The following is a 17,677-nucleotide window of genomic DNA, read 5'->3' as shown; positions in this document are numbered from 1 at the left end:
TGTTGTCTAGATCTGGTGTATGTCAGGTCCTCTGTAGGAGCTGATGCCTTTGTTTTGTCTGTTGTCTAGATCTGGTGTATGTCAGGTCTCTGTAGGAGCTGATGCCTTTGTTTTGTCTGTTGTCTAGATCTGGTGTATGTCAGGTCTCTGTAGGAGCTGATGCCTTTGTTTTGTCTGTTGTCTAGATCTGGTGTATGTCAGGTCTCTGTAGGAGCTGATGCCTTTGTTTTGTCTGTTGTCTAGATCTGGTGTATGTCAGGTCTCTGTAGGAGCTGATGTCTTTGTTTTGTCTGTTGTCTAGATCTGGTGTATGTCAGGTCTCTGTAGCACACAGACAGATGCCTTTGTTTTGTCTGTTGTCTAGATCTGGTGTATGTCAGGTCTCTGTAGGAGCTGATGCCTTTGTTTTGTCTGTTGTCTAGATCTGGTGTATGTCAGGTCTCTGTAGCAGCTGATGCCTTTGTTTTGTCTGTTGTCTAGATCTGGTGTATGTCAGGTCTCTGTAGGAGCTGATGCCTTTGTTTCGTCTATTGTCTAGATCTGGTGTATGTCAGTCCTCTGTAGGAGCTGATGCCTATGTTTTGTCTGTTGTCTAGTTCTGGTGTATGTCAGGTCTCTGTAGGAACGAATGCCTTTGTTTTGTCTGTTGTCTAGATCTGGTTTATGTCAGGTCTCTGTAGCAGCTGATGCCTTTGTTTTGTCTGTTGTCTAGATCTGGTGTATGTCAGGTCTCTGTAGCAGCTGATGCCTTTGTTTTGTCTGTTGTCTAGATGAGGTGTCTGTCAGGTCTCTGTTGGAGCTGATGCCTTTGTTTCGTCTGTTGTCTAGATCTGGTGTATGTCAGTCCTCTGTAGGAGCTGATGCCTTTGTTTTGTCTGTTGTCTAGATCTGGTGTATGTCAGGTCTCTGTAGGAGCTGATGCCTTTGTTTTGTCTGTTGTCTAGATCTGGTGTATGTCAGGTCTCTGTAGGAGCTGATGCCTTTGTTTTGTCTGTTGTCTAGATCTGGTGTATGTCAGGTCTCTGTAGGAGCTGATGCCTTTGTTTTGTCTGTTGTCTAGATCTGGTGTATGTCAGGTCTCTGTAGGAGCTGATGCCTTTGTTTTGTCTGTTGTCTAGATGAGGTGTATGTCAGGTCTCTGTAGGAGCTGATGCCTTTGTTTTGTCTGTTGTCTAGATCTGGTGTATGTCAGGTCTCTGTAGGAGCTGATACCTTTGTTTTGTCTGTTGTCTAGATCTGGTGTATGTCAGGTCTCTGTAGGAGCTGATGCCTTTGTTTTGTCTGTTGTCTAGATCTGGTGTATGTCAGGCCTCTGTAGGAGCTGATGCCTTTGTTTTGTCTGTTGTCTAGATCTGGTGTATGTCAGGTCTCTGTAGGAGCTGATGCCTTTGTTTTGTCTGTTGTCTAGATCTGGTGTATGTCAGGTCTCTGTAGGAGCTGATGCCTTTGTTTTGTCTGTTGTCTAGATCTGGTGTATGTCAGGTCTCTGTAGGAGCTGATGCCTTTGTTTTGTCTGTTGTCTAGATCTGGTGTATGTCAGGTCTCTGTAGGAGCTGATGCCTTTGTTTTGTCTGTTGTCTAGATCTGGTGTATGTCAGGTCTCTGTAGGAGCTGATGCCTTTGTTTTGTCTGTTGTCTAGATCTGGTGTATGTCAGGTCTCTGTAGGAGCTGATGCCTTTGTTTTGTCTGTTGTCTAGATCTGGTGTATGTCAGGTCTCTGTAGGAGCTGATGCCTTTGTTTTGTCTGTTGTCTAGATCTGGTGTATGTCAGGTCTCTGTAGCAGCTGATGCCTTTGTTTTGTCTGTTGTCTAGATCTGGTGTATGTCAGGTCTCTGTAGGAGCTGATGCCTTTGTTTTGTCTGTTGTCTAGATCTGGTGTATGTCAGGTCTCTGTAGGAGCTGATGCCTTTGTTTTGTCTGTTGTCTAGATCTGGTGTATGTCAGGTCTCTGTAGGAGCTGATGCCTTTGTTTTGTCTGTTGTCTAGATCTGGTGTATGTCAGGTCTCTGTAGGAGCTGATGCCTTTGTTTTGTCTGTTGTCTAGATCTGGTGTATGTCAGGTCTCTGTAGGAGCTGATGCCTTTGTTTTGTCTGTTGTCTAGATCTGGTGTATGTCAGGTCTCTGTAGGAGCTGATGCCTTTGTTTTGTCTGTTGTCTAGATCTGGTGTATGTCAGGTCTCTGTAGCAGCTGATGCCTTTGTTTTGTCTGTTGTCTAGATCTGGTGAATGTCAGGCCTCTGTAGGAGCTGATGCCTTTGTTTTGTCTGTTGTCTAGATCTGGTGTATGTCAGGTCTCTGTAGGAGCTGATGCCTTTGTTTTGTCTGTTGTCTAGATCTGGTGTATGTCAGGTCTCTGTAGGAGCTGATGCCTTTGTTTTGTCTGTTGTCTAGATCTGGTGTATGTCAGGTCTCTGTAGGAGCTGATGCCTTTGTTTTGTCTGTTGTCTAGATCTGGTGTATGTCAGGTCTCTGTAGGAGCTGATGCCTTTGTTTTGTCTGTTGTCTAGATCTGGTGTATGTCAGGTCTCTGTAGGAGCTGATGCCTTTGTTTTGTCTGTTGTCTAGATCTGGTGTATGTCAGGTCTCTGTAGGAGCTGATGCCTTTGTTTTGTCTGTTGTCTAGATCTGGTGTATGTCAGGTCTCTGTAGGAGCTGATGCCTTTGTTTTGTCTGTTGTCTAGATCTGGTGTATGTCAGGTCTCTGTAGCAGCTGATGCCTTTGTTTTGTCTGTTGTCTAGATCTGGTGTATGTCAGGTCTCTGTAGGAGCTGATGCCTTTGTTTTGTCTGTTGTCTAGATCTGGTGTATGTCAGGTCTCTGTAGCAGCTGATGCCTTTGTTTTGTCTGTTGTCTAGATCTGGTGTATGTCAGGTCTCTGTAGCAGCTGATGCCTTTGTTTTGTCTGTTGTCTAGATCTGGTGAATGTCAGTCCTCTGTAGGAGCTGATGCCTTTGTTTTGTCTGTTGTCTAGATCTGGTGTATGTCAGGTCTCTGTAGGAGCTGATGCCTTTGTTTTGTCTGTTGTCTAGATCTGGTGTATGTCAGGTCTCTGTAGGAGCTGATGCCTTTGTTTTGTCTGTTGTCTAGATCTGGTGTATGTCAGGTCTCTGTAGGCAGCTGATGCCTTTGTTTTGTCTGTTGTCTAGATCTGGTGTATGTCAGGTCTCTGTAGCAGCTGATGCCTTTGTTTTGTCTGTTGTCTAGATCTGGTGTATGTCAGGTCTCTGTAGGAGCTGATGCCTTTGTTTTGTCTGTTGTCTAGATCTGGTGTATGTCAGTCCTCTGTAGGAGCTGATGTCTTTGTTTTGTCTGTTGTCTAGATCAGGTGTATGTCAGGTCTCTGTAGGAGCTGATGCCTTTGTTTTGTCTGTTGTCTAGATCTGGTGTATGTCAGGTCTCTGTAGCAGCTGATGCCTTTGTTTTGTCTGTTGTCTAGATCTGGTGTATGTCAGGTCTCTGTAGGAGCTGATGCCTTTGTTTTGTCTGTTGTCTAGATCTGGTGCTTGTTAGGTCTCTGTAGCAGCTGATACCTTTGTTTTGTCTGTTGTCTAGATCTGGTGTATGTCAGGTCTCTGTAGCACACAGACTGATGCCTTTGTTTTGTCTGTTGTCTAGATCTGGTGTATGTCAGTCCTCTGTAGGAGCTGATGCCTTTGTTTTGTCTGTTGTCTAGATCTGGTGTTTGTCAGGTCTCTGTAGGAGCTGATGCCTTTGTTTTGTCTGTTGTCTAGATGAGGTGTATGTCAGGTCTCTGTAGGAGCTGATGCCTTTGTTTTGTCTGTTGTCTAGATCTGGTGCTTGTCAGGTCTCTGTAGGAGCTGATGCCTTTGTTTTGTCTGTTGTCTAGATCTGGTGTATGTCAGGTCTCTGTAGGAGCTGATGCCTTTGTTTTGTCTGTTGTCTAGATCTGGTGAATGTCAGGCCTCTGTAGGAGCTGATGCCTTTGTTTTGTCTGTTGTCTAGATCTGGTGAATGTCAGGCCTCTGTAGGAGCTGATGCCTTTGTTTTGTCTGTTGTCTAGATCTGGGGTATGTCAGGTCCCTGTAGGAGCTGATGTCTTTGTTTTGTCTGTTGTCTAGATATGGTGTATGTCAGGTCTCTGTAGGAGCTAATGCCTTTGTTTTGTCTGTTGTCTAGATCTGGTGTATGTCAGGTCTCTGTAGGAGCTGATGCCTTTGTTTTGTCTGTTGTCTAGATCTGGGGTATGTCAGGTCCCTGTAGGAGCTGATGTCTTTGTTTTGTCTGTTGTCTAGATCTGGTGTATGTCAGGTCTCTGTAGGAGCTGATGCCTTTGTTTTGTTTGCTGTCTAGATCTGGTGTATGTCAGGTCTCTGTAGGAGCTGATGCCTTTGTTTTGTCTGTTGTCTAGATCTGGTGTATGTCAGGTCTCTGTAGGAGCTGATGCCTTTGTTTTGTCTGTTGTCTAGATCTGGTGTATGTCAGGTCTCTGTAGGAGCTGATGCCTTTGTTTTGTCTGTTGTCTAGATCTGGTGTATGTCAGGTCTCTGTAGCAGCTGATGCCTTTGTTTTGTCTGTTGTCTAGATGAGGTGCATGTCAGGTCTCTGTAGGAGCTGATACCTTTGTTTTGTCTGTTGTCTAGATCTGGTGTATGTCAGGTCTCTGTAGGAGCTGATGCCTTTGTTTTGTCTGTTGTCTAGATCTGGTGTATGTCAGGCCTCTGTAGGAGCTGATGCCTTTGTTTTGTCTGTTGTCTAGATCTGGGGTATGTCAGGTCTCTGTAGTAGCTGATGCCTTTGTTTTGTCTGTTGTCTAGATCTGGTGTATGTCAGGTCTCTGTAGGAGCTGATGCCTTTGTTTTGTCTGTTGTCTGGATCTGGTGTATGTCAGTCCTCTGTAGGAGCTGATGCCTTTGTTTTGTCTGTTGTCTAGATCTGGTGTATGTCAGGTCTCTGTAGGAGCTGATGCCTTTGTTTTGTCTGTTGTCTAGATCTGGTGCTTGTTAGGTCTCTGTAGCAGCTGATACCTTTGTTTTGTCTGTTGTCTAGTCTGGTGTATGTCAGGTCTCTGTAGCAGCTGATGCCTTTGTTTTGTCTGTTGTCTAGATCTGGTGAATGTCAGGCCTCTGTAGGAGCTGATGCCTTTGTTTTGTCTGTTGTCTAGATCTGGTGTATGTCAGGTCTCTGTAGCAGCTGATGCCTTTGTTTTGTCTGTTGTCTAGATCTGGTGAATGTCAGGCCTCTGTAGGAGCTGATGCCTTTGTTTTGTCTGTTGTCTAGATCTGGTGAATGTCAGGCCTCTGTAGGAGCTGATGCCTTTGTTTTGTCTGTTGTCTAGATCTGGTGTATGTCAGGTCTCTGTAGGAGCTGATGTCTTTGTTTTGTCTGTTGTCTAGATCTGGTGTATGTCAGGTCTCTGTAGGAGCTGATGCCTTTGTTTTGTCTGTTGTCTAGATCTGGTGTATGTCAGGTCTCTGTAGGAGCTGATGCCTTTGTTTTGTCTGTTGTCTAGATCTGGTGTATGTCAGGTCTCTGTAGGAGCTGATGCCTTTGTTTTGTCTGTTGTCTAGATCTGGTGTATGTCAGGCCTCTGTAGGAGCTGATGCCTTTGTTTTGTCTGTTGTCTAGATCTGGTGCTTGTCAGGTCTCTGTAGCAGCTGATACCTTTGTTTTGTCTGTTGTCTAGATCTGGTGTATGTCAGGTCTCTGTAGGAGCTGATGCCTTTGTTTTGTCTGTTGTCTAGAACTGGTGTATGTCAGGTCTCTGTAGTAGCTGATGCCTTTGTTTTGTCTGTTGTCTAGATCTGGTGTATGTCAGGTCTCTGTAGGAACGAATGCCTTTGTTTTGTCTGTTGTCTAGATCTGGTGCTTGTCAGGTCTCTGTAGCAGCTGATACCTTTGTTTTGTCTGTTGTCTAGATCTGGTGTATGTCAGGTCTCTGTAGCACACAGACAGATACCTTTGTTTTGTCTGTTGTCTAGATCTGGTGAATGTCAGGCCTCTGTAGGAGCTGATGCCTTTGTTTTGTCTGTTGTCTATATCTGGTGAATGTCAGGCCTCTGTAGGAGCTGATGCCTTTGTTTTGTCTGTTGTCTAGATCTGGGGTATATCAGGTCTCTGTAGGAGCTGATGTCTTTGTTTTGTCTGTTGTCTAGATCTGGTGTATGTCAGGTCTCTGTAGGAGCTAATGCCTTTGTTTTGTCTGTTGTCTAGATCTGGTTTATGTCAGGTCTCTGTAGCAGCTGATGCCTTTGTTTTGTCTGTTGTCTAGATCTGGTGTATGTCAGGTCTCTGTAGCAGCTGATGCCTTTGTTTTGTCTGCTGTCTAGATGAGGTGTCTGTCAGGTCTCTGTAGGAGCAGATGCCTTTGTTTCGTCTGTTGTCTAGATCTCATGTATGTCAGTCCTCTGTAGGAGCTGATGTCTTTGTTTTGTCTGTTGTCTAGATCTGGTGTTTGTCAGGTCTCTGTAGGAGCTGATGCCTTTGTTTTGTCTGTTGTCTAGATCTGGTGTTTGTCAGGTCTCTGTAGGAACGAATGCCTTTGTTTTGTCTGTTGTCTAGATCTGGTGTATGTCAGGTCTCTTTAGCAGCTGATGCCTTTGTTTTGTCTGTTGTCTAGATGAGGTGTATGTCAGGTCTCTGTAGGAGCTGATGCCTTTGTTCCGTCTATTGTCTAGATCTGGTGCTTGTTAGGTCTCTGAAGCAGCTGATACCTTTGTTTTGTCTGTTGTCTAGATCTGGTGTATGTCAGGTCTCTGTAGCACACAGACAGATGCCTTTGTTTTGTCTGTTGTCTAGATCTGGTGAATGTCAGGCCTCTGTAGGAGCTGATGTCTTTGTTTTGTCTGTTGTCTAGATCTGGTGTATGTCAGTCCTCTGTAGGAGCTGATGCCTTTGTTTTGTCTGTTGTCTAGATCTGGTGTTTGTCAGGTCTCTGTAGGAACGAATGCCTTTGTTTTGTCTGTTGTCTAGATCTGGTGTATGTCAGGTCTCTGTAGCAGCTGATGCCTTTGTTTTGTCTGTTGTCTAGATGAGGTGTATGTCAGGTCTCTGTAGGAGCTGATGCCATTGTTTTGTCTGTTGTCTAGATCTGGTGCTTGTTAGGTCACTGAAGCAGCTGATACCTTTGTTTTGTCTGTTGTCTAGATCTGGTGTATGTCAGGTCTCTGTAGCACACAGACAGATGCCTTTGTTTTGTCTGTTGTCTAGATCTGGTGTATGTCAGGTCTCTGTAGGAGCTGATGTCTTTGTTTTGTCTGTTGTCTAGATCTGGTGAATGTCAGGCCTCTGTAGGAGCTGATGCCTTTGTTTTGTCTGTTGTCTAGATCTGGTGAATGTCAGGCCTCTGTAGGAGCTGATGCCTTTGTTTTGTCTGTTGTCTAGATCTGGGGTATGTCAGGTCCCTGTAGGAGCTGATGTCTTTGTTTTGTCTGTTGTCTAGATATGGTGTATGTCAGGTCTCTGTAGGAGCTAATGCCTTTGTTTTGTCTGTTGTCTAGATCTGGTGTATGTCAGGTCTCTGTAGGAGCTGATGCCTTTGTTTTGTCTGTTGTCTAGATCTGGGGTATGTCAGGTCCCTGTAGGAGCTGATGTCTTTGTTTTGTCTGTTGTCTAGATATGGTGTATGTCAGGTCTCTGTAGGAACGAATGCCTTTGTTTTGTCTGTTGTCTAGATCTGGTTTATGTCAGGTCTCTGTAGCAGCTGATGCCTTTGTTTTGTCTGTTGTCTAGATCTGGTGTATGTCAGGTCTCTGTAGCAGCTGATGCCTTTGTTTTGTCTGTTGTCTAGATGAGGTGTATGTCAGGTCTCTGTAGGAGCTGATGCCTTTGTTCCATCTATTGTCTAGATCTGGTGTATGTCAGTCCTCTGTAGGAGCTGATGCCTATGTTTTGTCTGTTGTCTAGTTCTGGTGTATGTCAGGTCTCTGTAGGAACGAATGCCTTTGTTTTGTCTGTTGTCTAGATCTGGTTTATGTCAGGTCTCTGTAGCAGCTGATGCCTTTGTTTTGTCTGTTGTCTAGATCTGGTGTATGTCAGGTCTCTGTAGCAGCTGATGCCTTTGTTTTGTCTGTTGTCTAGATGAGGTGTCTGTCAGGTCTCTGTTGGAGCTGATGCCTTTGTTTCGTCTGTTGTCTAGATCTCATGTATGTCAGTCCTCTGTAGGAGCTGATGCCTTTGTTTTGTCTGTTGTCTAGATCTGGTGTATGTCAGGTCTCTGTAGGAGCTGATGTCTTTGTTTTGTCTGTTGTCTAGATCTGGTGTATGTCAGTCCTCTGTAGGAGCTGATGCCTTTGTTTTGTCTGTTGTCTAGATCTGGTGTTTGTCAGGTCTCTGTAGGAACGAATGCCTTTGTTTTGTCTGTTGTCTAGATCTGGTGTATGTCAGGTCTCTGTAGCAGCTGATGCCTTTGTTTTGTCTGTTGTCTAGATGAGGTGTATGTCAGGTCTCTGTAGGAGCTGATGCCATTGTTTTGTCTGTTGTCTAGATCTGGTGCTTGTTAGGTCTCTGAAGCAGCTGATACCTTTGTTTTGTTTGTTGTCTAGATCTGGTGTATGTCAGGTCTCTGTAGCACACAGACAGATGCCTTTGTTTTGTCTGTTGTCTAGATCTGGTGAATGTCAGGCCTCTGTCGGAGCTAATGCCTTTGTTATGTCTGTTGTCTAGATCTGGGGTATGTCAGGTCCCTGTAGGAGCTGATGTCTTTGTTTTGACGGTTGTTTAGATATGGTGTATGTCAGGTCTCTGTAGGAGCTAATGCGTTTGTTTTGTCTGTTGTCTAGATCTGGTGTATGTCAGGTCTCTGTAGGAGCTGATGCCTTTGTTTTGTCTGTTGTCTAGATCTGGGGTATGTCAGGTCCCTTTAGGAGCTGATGTCTTTGTTTTGTCTGTTGTCTAGATCTGGTGTATGTCAGGTCTCTGTAGGAGCTGATGCCTTTGTTTTGTTTGCTGTCTAGATCTGGTGTATGACAGGTCTCTGTAGGAGCTGATGCCTTTGTTTTGTCTGCTGTCTATATCTGGTGTATGTCAGGTCTCTGTAGGAGCTGATGCCTTTGTTTTGTCTGTTGTCTAGATCTGGTGCTTGTTAGGTCTCTGTAGCAGCTGATACCTTTGTTTTGTTTGTTGTCTAGTCTGGTGTATGTCAGGTCTCTGTAGGAGCTGATGCCTTTGTTTTGTCTGTTGTCTAGAACTGGGGTATGTCAGGTCTCTGTAGTAGCTGATGCCTTTGTTTTGTCTGTTGTCTAGATCTGTTGTATGTCAGGTCTCTGTAGGAGCTGATGCCTTTGTTTTGTCTGTTGTCTGTATCTGGTGTATGTCACGCCTCTGTAGGAGCTGATGCCTTTGTTTTGTCTGTTGTCTAGATCTGGTATATGTTAGGTCTCTGTAGGAGCTGATGCCTTTGTTTTGTCTGTTGTCTAGATCTGGTGCTTGTTGGGTCTCTGTAGCAGCTGATACCTTTGTTTTGTCTGTTGTCTAGTCTGGTGTATGTCAGGTCGCTGTAGCAGCTGATGCCTTTGTTTTGTCTGTTGTCTAGATCTGGTGAATGTCAGGCCTCTGTAGGAGCTGATGCCTTTGTTTTTTCTGTTGTCTAGATCTGGTGTATGTCAGGTCTCTGTAGGAGCTGATGCCTTTGTTTTTTCTGTTGTCTAGATCTGGTGTATGTCAGGCCTCTGTAGGAGCTGATGCCTTTGTTTTTTCTGTTGTCTAGATCTGGTGAATGTCAGGCCTCTGTAGGAGCTGATGCCTTTGTTTTTTCTGTTGTCTAGATCTGGTGTATGTCAGGCCTCTGTAGGAGCTGATGCCTTTGTATTTTCTGTTGTCTAGATCTGGTGAATGTCAGGCCTCTGTAGGAGCTGATGCCTTTGTTTTTTCTGTTGTCTAGATCTGGTGTATGTCAGGTCTCTGTAGGAGTTGATGCCTTTGTTTTGTCTGTTGTCTAGATCTGGTGTATGTCAGGTCTCTGTAGCAGCTGATGCCTTTGATTTGTCTGTTGTCTAGATCTGGTGTATGTCAGGTCTCTGTAGCAGCTGATGCCTTTGATTTGTCTGTTGTCTAGATCTGGTGTATGTCAGGTCTCTGTAGGAGCCGATGCCTTTGTTTTGTCTGTTGTCTAGATCTGGTGCTTGTTAGGTCTCTGTAGCAGCTGATACCTTTGTTTTGTCTGTTGTCTAGATCTGGTGTATGTCAGGTCTCTGTAGCACACAGACAGATACCTTTGTTTTGTCTGTTGTCTAGATCTGGTGAATGTCAGGCCTCTGTAGGAGCTGATGCCTTTGTTTTGTCTGTTGTCTAGATCTGGGGTATGTCAGGTCTCTGTAGGAGCTGATGTCTTTGTTTTGTCTGTTATCTAGATCTGGTGTATGTCAGGTCTCTGTAGGAGCTAATGCCTTTGTTTTGTCTGTTGTCTAGATCTGGTTTATGTCAGGTCTCTGTAGCAGCTGATGCCTTTGTTTTGTCTGTTGTCTAGATCTGGTGTATGTCAGGTCTCTGTATCAGCTGATACCTTTGTTTTGTCTGTTGTCTAGATGAGGTGTCTGTCAGGTCTCTGTAGGAGCAGATGCCTTTGTTTCGTCTGTTGTCTAGATCTCATGTATGTCAGTCCTCTGTAGGAGCTGATGTCTTTGTTTTGTCTGTTGTCTAGATCTGGTTTATGTCAGGTCTCTGTAGGAACGAATGCCTTTGTTTTGTCTGTTGTCTAGATCTGGTGTATGTCAGGTCTCTTTAGCAGCTGATGCCTTTGTTTTGTCTGTTGTCTAGATCTGGTGTATGTCAGGTCTCTGTAGGAGCTGATGCCATTGTTTTGTCTGTTGTCTAGATCTGGTGCTTGTTAGGTCTCTGAAGCAGCTGATACCTTTGTTTTGTCTGTTGTCTAGATCTGGTGTATGTCAGGTCTCTGTAGCACACAGACAGATGCCTTTGTTTTGTCTGTTGTCTAGATCTGGTGTATGTCAGTCCTCTGTAGGAGCTGATGCCTTTGTTTTGTCTGTTGTCTAGATCTGGTGTTTGTCAGGTCTCTGTAGGAACGAATGCCTTTGTTTTGTCTGTTGTCTAGATGAGGTGTATGTCAGGTCTCTGTAGGAGCTGATGCCATTGTTTTGTCTGTTGTCTAGATCTGGTGCTTGTTAGGTCTCTGTAGCAGCTGATACCTTTGTTTTGTCTGTTGTCTAGATCTGGTGTATGTCAGGTCTCTGTAGGAGCTGATGCCTTTGTTTTGTCTGTTGTCTAGATCTGGTGAATGTCAGGCCTCTGTAGGAGCTGATGCCTTTGTTTTGTCTGTTGTCTAGATCTGGTGAATGTCAGGCCTCTGTAGGAGCTGATGCCTTTGTTTTGTCTGTTGTCTAGATCTGGGGTATGTCAGGTCCCTGTAGGAGCTGATGTCTTTGTTTTGTCTGTTGTCTAGATATGGTGTATGTCAGGTCTCTGTAGGAGCTAATGCCTTTGTTTTGTCTGTTGTCTAGATCTGGTGTATGTCAGGTCTCTGTAGGAGCTGATGCCTTTGTTTTGTCTGTTGTCTAGATCTGGGGTATGTCAGGTCCCTGTAGGAGCTGATGTCTTTGTTTTGTCTGTTGTCTAGATCTGGTGTATGTCAGGTCTCTGTAGGAGCTGATGCCTGTGTTTTGTTTGCTGTCTAAATCTGGTGTATGTCAGGTCTCTGTAGGAGCTGATGCCTTTGTTTTGTCTGCTGTCTGTATCTGGTGTATGTCAGGTCTCTGTAGGAGCTGATGCCTTTTTTTTGTCTGTTGTCTAGATCTGGTGTATGTCAGGTCTCTGTAGCAGCTGATGCCTTTGTTTTGTCTGTTGTCTAGATCTGGTGAATGTCAGGTCTCTGTAGCAGCTGATGCCTTTGTTTTGTCTGTTGTCTAGATGAGGTGCATGTCAGGTCTCTGTAGCAGCTGATACCTTTGTTTTGTCTGTTGTCTAGTCTGGTGTATGTCAGGTCTCTGTATCAGCTGATGTCTTTGTTTTGTCTGTTGTCTAGATCTGGTGAATGTCAGGCCTCTGTAGGAGCTGATGCCTTTGTTTTGTCTGTTGTCTAGAACTGGGGTATGTCAGGTCTCTGTAGTAGCTGATGCCTTTGTTTTGTCTGTTGTCTAGATCTGGTGTATGTCAGGTCTCTGTAGGAGCTGATGCCTTTGTTTTGTCTGTTGTCTGGATCTGGTGTATGTCACACCTCTGTAGGAGCTGATGCCTTTGTTTTGTCTGTTGTCTAGATCTGGTATATGTTAGGTCTCTGTAGGAGCTGATGCCTTTGTTTTGTCTATTGTCTAGATCTGGTGCTTGTTAGGTCTCTGTAGCAGCTGATACCTTTGTTTTGTCTGTTGTCTAGTCTGGTGTATGTCAGGTCTCTGTAGCAGCTGATGCCTTTGTTTTGTCTGTTGTCTAGATCTGGTGAATGTCAGGCCTCTGTAGGAGCTGATGCCTTTGTTTTGTCTGTTGTCTAGATCTGGTGTATGTCAGGTCTCTGTAGCACACAGACAGATGCCTTTGTTTTGTCTGTTGTCTAGATCTGGTGAATGTCAGGCCTCTGTAGGAGCTGATGCCTTTGTTTTGTCTGTTGTCTAGATCTGGTGAATGTCAGGCCTCTGTAGGAGCTGATGCCTTTGTTTTGTCTGTTGTCTAGATCTGGGGTATGTCAGGTCCCTGTAGGAGCTGATGTCTTTGTTTTGTCTGTTGTCTAGATCTGGTGTATGTCAGGTCTCTGTAGGAGCTGATGCCTTTGTTTTGTCTGTTGTCTAAATCTGGTGTATGTCAGGTCTCTGTAGGAGCTAATGCCTTTGTTTTGTCTGTTGTCTAGATCTGGTGTATGTCAGGTCTCTGTAGGAGCTGATGCCTTTGTTTTGTCTGTTGTCTAGATCTGGGGTATGTCAGGCCCTTGTAGGAGCTGATGTCTTTGTTTTGTCTGTTGTCTAGATCTGGTGTATGTCAGGTCTCTGTAGCAGCTGATGCCTTTGTTTTGTCTGTTGTCTATATCTGGTGAATGTCAGGCCTCTGTAGGAGCTGATGCCTTTGTTTTTTCTGTTGTCTAGATCTGGGGTATGTCAGGTCTCTGTAGGAGCTGATGCCTTTGTTTTATCTGTTGTCTAGATCTGGTGTATGTCAGGTCTCTGTAGGAGCTGATGCCTTTGTTTTGTCTGTTGTCTAGATCTGGTGCTTGTTAGGTCTCCGTAGCAGCTGATACCTTTGTTTTGTCTGTTGTCTAGATCTGGTGTATGTCAGGTCTCTGTAGCACACAGACAGATACCTTTGTTTTATCTGTTGTCTAGATATGGTGTATGTCAGGTCTCTGTAGCAGCTGATGCCTTTGATTTGTCTGTTGTCTAGATGAGGTGTATGTCAGGTCTCTGTAGGAGCTGATGCCTTTGATTTGTCTGTTGTCTAGATCTGGTGTATGTCAGGTCTCTGTAGGAGCTGATGCCTTTGTTTTGTCTGTTGTCTAGATCTGGTGCTTGTTAGGTCTCCCTAGCAGCTGATACCTTTGTTTTGTCTGTTGTCTAGATCTGGTGTATGTCAGGTCTCTGTAGCACACAGACAGATACCTTTGTTTTGTCTGTTGTCTAGATCTGGTGAATGTCAGGCCTCTGTAGCAGCTGATGCCTTTGTTTTGTCTGTTGTCTAGATCTGGTGAATGTCAGGCCTCTGTAGGAGCTGATGTCATTGTTTTGTCTGTTGTCTAGATCTGGGGTATGTCAGGTCCCTGTAGGAGCTGATGTCTTTGTTTTGTCTGTTGTCTAGATCTGGTGTATGTTAGGTCTCTGTAGGAGCTAATGCCTTTGTTTTGACTGTTGTCTAGATCTGGTGTATGTCAGGTCTCTGTAGGAGCTGATGCCTTTGTTTTGTCTGTTCTCTAGATCTGGGGTATGTCAGGCCCTTGTAGGAGCTGATGTCTTTGTTTTGTCTGTTGTCTAGATCTGGTGTATGTCAGGTCTCTGTAGGAGCTGATGCCTTTGTTTTGTTTGTTGTCTAGATCTGGTGTATGTCAGGTCTCTGTAGGAGCTGATGCCTTTGTTTTGTCTGCTGTCTATATCTGGTGTATGTCAGGTCTCTGTAGGAGCTAATGCCTTTGTTTTGTCTGTTGTCTAGATCTCATGTATGTCAGGTCTCTGTAGGAGCTGATGCCTTTGTTTTGTCTGTTGTCTAGATCTGGTGTATGTCAGGTCTCTGTAGGAGCTGATGCCTTTGTTTTGTCTGTTGTCTAGATCTCATGTGTGTCAGGTCTCTGTAGGAGCTGATGCCTTTGTTTTGTCTGTTGTCTAGATCTGGTGTATGTCAGGTCTCTGTAGGAGCTGATGTCTTTGTTTTGTCTGCTGTCTATATCTGGTGTATGTCAGGTCTCTGTAGGAGCTGATGCCTTTGTTTTGTCTGTTGTCTAAATTTGGTGTATGTTAGGTCTCTGTAGGAGCTGATGCCATCATTTTGTCTGTTGTCTAGATCTGGTGTATGTCAGGTCTCTGTAGGAGCTGATTTCTTTGTTTTCTCTGTTGTCTAAATCTGGTGTATGTCAGGTCTCTGTAGGAGCTGATGCCTTTGTTTTGTCTGTAGTCTAGATCTGGCGTATGTCAGGTCTCTGTAGGAGCTGATGCCTTTGTTTTGTCTGTTGTCTAGATCTGGTGAATGTCAGGTCTCTGTAGGAGCTGATGCCTTTGTTTTGTCTGTTGTCTAGTTCTGGTGTATGTCATATTTCTGTAGGAGCTGATGCCTTTGTTTTGTCTGTTTTCTAGATCTGGTGTATGTCAGATCTCTGTAGGAGCTGATGCCTTTGTTTTGTGTGTTGTCTAGATCTGGTGTATGTCATGTTTCTGTAGGAGCTGATGCCTTTGTTTTGTCTGTTGTCTAGATCTGGTGTATGTCAGGTCTCTGTAGGAGCTGATGCCTTTGTTTTGTCTGTTGTCTAGATGAGGTGTATGTCAGGTCTCTGTAGGAGCTGATGCCTTTGTTTTTTCTGTTGTCTAGATGAGGTGTATGTCTGGTCTCTGTTGGAGCTGATGTCTTTGTTTTGTCTGTTATCTAGATTTGGTGTATGTCAGGCCTCTGTAGGAGCTGATACCTTTGTTTTGTCTGTTGTCTAGATCTGGTTTATGTCAGGTCTCTGTTGGAGCTGATGTCTTTGTTTTGTCTGTTATCTAGATTTGGTGTATGTCAGGCCTCTGTAGGAGCTGATACCTTTGTTTTGTCTGTTGTCTAGATGAGGTGTATGTCTGGTCTCTGTTGGAGCTGATGTCTTTGTTTTGTCTGTTATCTAGATTTGGTGTATGTCAGGCCTCTGTAGGAGCTGATACCTTTGTTTTGTCTGTTGTCTAGATCTGGTTTATGTCAGGTCTCTGTAGGAATGAATGCCTTTGTTTTGTCTGTTGTCTAGATCTGGTGTATGTCAGGCCTCTGTAGGAGCTGATTCCTTTGTTGTGTCTGTTGTCTAGATCTGGTGTATGTCAGGTCTCTGTAGGAATGAATGCCTTTGTTTTGTCTGTTGTCTAGATCTGGTGTATGTCAGGCCTCTGTAGGAGCTGATGCCTTTGTTTTGTCTGTTGTCTAGATCTGGTGTATGTCAGGTCTCTGTAGTAGCTGATGCCTTTGTTTTGTCTGTTATCTAGATCTGGTGTATGTCAGGTCTCTGTAGGAGCTGATACCTTTGTTTTGTCTGTTGTCTAGATCTGGTGTATGTCAGGTCTCTGTATCAACGAATGCCTTTGTTTTCTCTGTTATCTAGATCTGGTGTATGTCAGGCCTCTGTAGGAGCTGATACCTTTGTTTTGTCTGTTGTCTAGATCTGGTTTATGTCAGGTCTCTGTAGCAGCTGATGCCTTTGTTTTGTCTGTTGTCTAGATCTGGTGTATGTCAGGCCTCTGTAGGAGCTGATACCTTTGTTTTGTCTGTTGTCTAGATCTGGTGTATGTCAGGTCTCTGTAGGAGCTGATACCTTTGTTTTGTCTGTTGTTTAGATCTGGTGTATGTCAGGTCTCTGTAGGAGCTGATACCTTTGTTTTGTCTGTTATCTAGATCTGGTGTGTGTCAGGCCTCTGTAGGAGCTGATACCTTTGTTTTGTCTGTTGTCTAGTTCTGGTGTATGTCAGGTCTCTGTAGGAGCTGATGCCTTTGTTTTGTCTGTTGTCTAGATCTGGTGTATGTCAGGTCTCTGTAGGATCAAATGCCTTTGTTTTGTCTGTTGTCTAGATCTGGTGTATGTTAGGTCTCTGTAGGATCAAATGCCTTTGTTTTGTCTGTTGTCTAGATCTGGTTTATGTCAGGTCTCTGTAGCAGCTGATGCCTTTTTTTGTCTGTTGTCTAGATCTGGTGTATGTCAGGCCTCTGTAGGAGCTGATACCTTTGTTTTGTCTGTTGTTTAGATCTGGTGTATGTCACGTCTCTGTAGGAACGAATGCCTTTGTTTTGTCTGTTATCTAGATCTGGTGTATGTCAGGCCTCTGTAGGAGCTGATACCTTTGTTTTGTCTGTTGTCTAGATCTGGTTTATGTCAGGTCTCTGTAGGAGCTAATGCCTTTGTTTTGTCTGTTGTCTAGATCTGGTTTATGTCAGGTCTCTGTAGGAACGAATGCCTTTGTTTTGTCTGTTGTCTAGATCTGGTTTATGTCAGGTCTCTGTAGCAACTGATACCTTTGTTTTGTCTGTTGTCTAGGTCTGGTGTATGTCAGGTCTCTGTAGGAACGAATGCCTTTGTTTTGTCAGTTGTCTAGATGTCAGGTCTCTATAGCAGCTGATGTCTTTGGTTTGTCTGATGTCTAGATCTGGTGTATGTCAGGTCTCTGTAGGAGCTGATGCCTTTGTTTTGTCTGTTGTCTAGATCTCATGTATGTCAGGTCTCTGTTGGAGCTGATGCCTTTGTTTTGTCTGTTGTCTAGATCTGGTGTATGTCAGGTCTCTGTAGGAGCTGATGCCTTTTTTTGTCTGTTGTCTAGATCTGGTGTATGTCAGGCCTCTGTAGGAGCTGATACCTTTGTTTTGTCTGTTGTTTAGATCTGGTGTATGTCAGGTCTCTGTAGGAATGAATGCCTTTGTTTTGTCTGTTATCTAGATCTGGTGTATGTCAGGCCTCTGTAGGAGCTGATACCTTTGTTTTTTCTGTTGTCTAGATCTGGTTTATGTCAGGTCTCTGTAGGAACGAATGCCTTTGTTTTGTCTGTTGTCTAGATCTGGTTTATGTCAGGTCTCTGTAGCAGCTGATACCTTTGTTTTGTCTGTTGTCTAGATTTGGTGTATGTCAGGTGTATGTCAGGTCTCTGTAGGAACGAATGCCTTTGTTTTGTCAGTTGTCTAGATCTGGTGTTTGTCAGGCCTCTGTAGGAGCTGATACCTTTGTTTTGTCTTTTGTCTAGATCTGGTGTATGTCAGGTCTCTGTAGGAGCTGATGTCTTTGTTTTGTCTGTTGTGTAGATCTGGTGTATGTCAGATCTCTGTAGGAGCTGATGCCTTTGTTTTGTCTGTTGTCTAGATCTGGTGTATGTCAGGTCTCTGTAGGAGCTGATGTCTTTGTTTTGTCTGTTGTGTAGATCTGGTGTATATCAGGTCTCTGTAGGAGCTGATGCCTTTGTTTTGTCTGTTGTCTAGATCTGGTGTATGTCAGGTCTCTGTAGCAGCTGATGCCTTTGTTTTGTCTGTTGTCTAGATCTCATGTATGTCAGGTCTCTGTTGGAGCTGATGCCTTTGTTTTGTCTGTTGTCTAGATCTGGTGTATGTCAGGTCTCTGTAGGAGCTGATGTCTTTG

The sequence above is a fragment of the Bombina bombina genome, chromosome 3 (genome assembly GCF_027579735.1).
Source record: "Bombina bombina isolate aBomBom1 chromosome 3, aBomBom1.pri, whole genome shotgun sequence".
NCBI lineage: Eukaryota > Metazoa > Chordata > Amphibia > Anura > Bombinatoridae > Bombina > Bombina bombina.
This window is presented reverse-complemented; position numbering follows the sequence as displayed.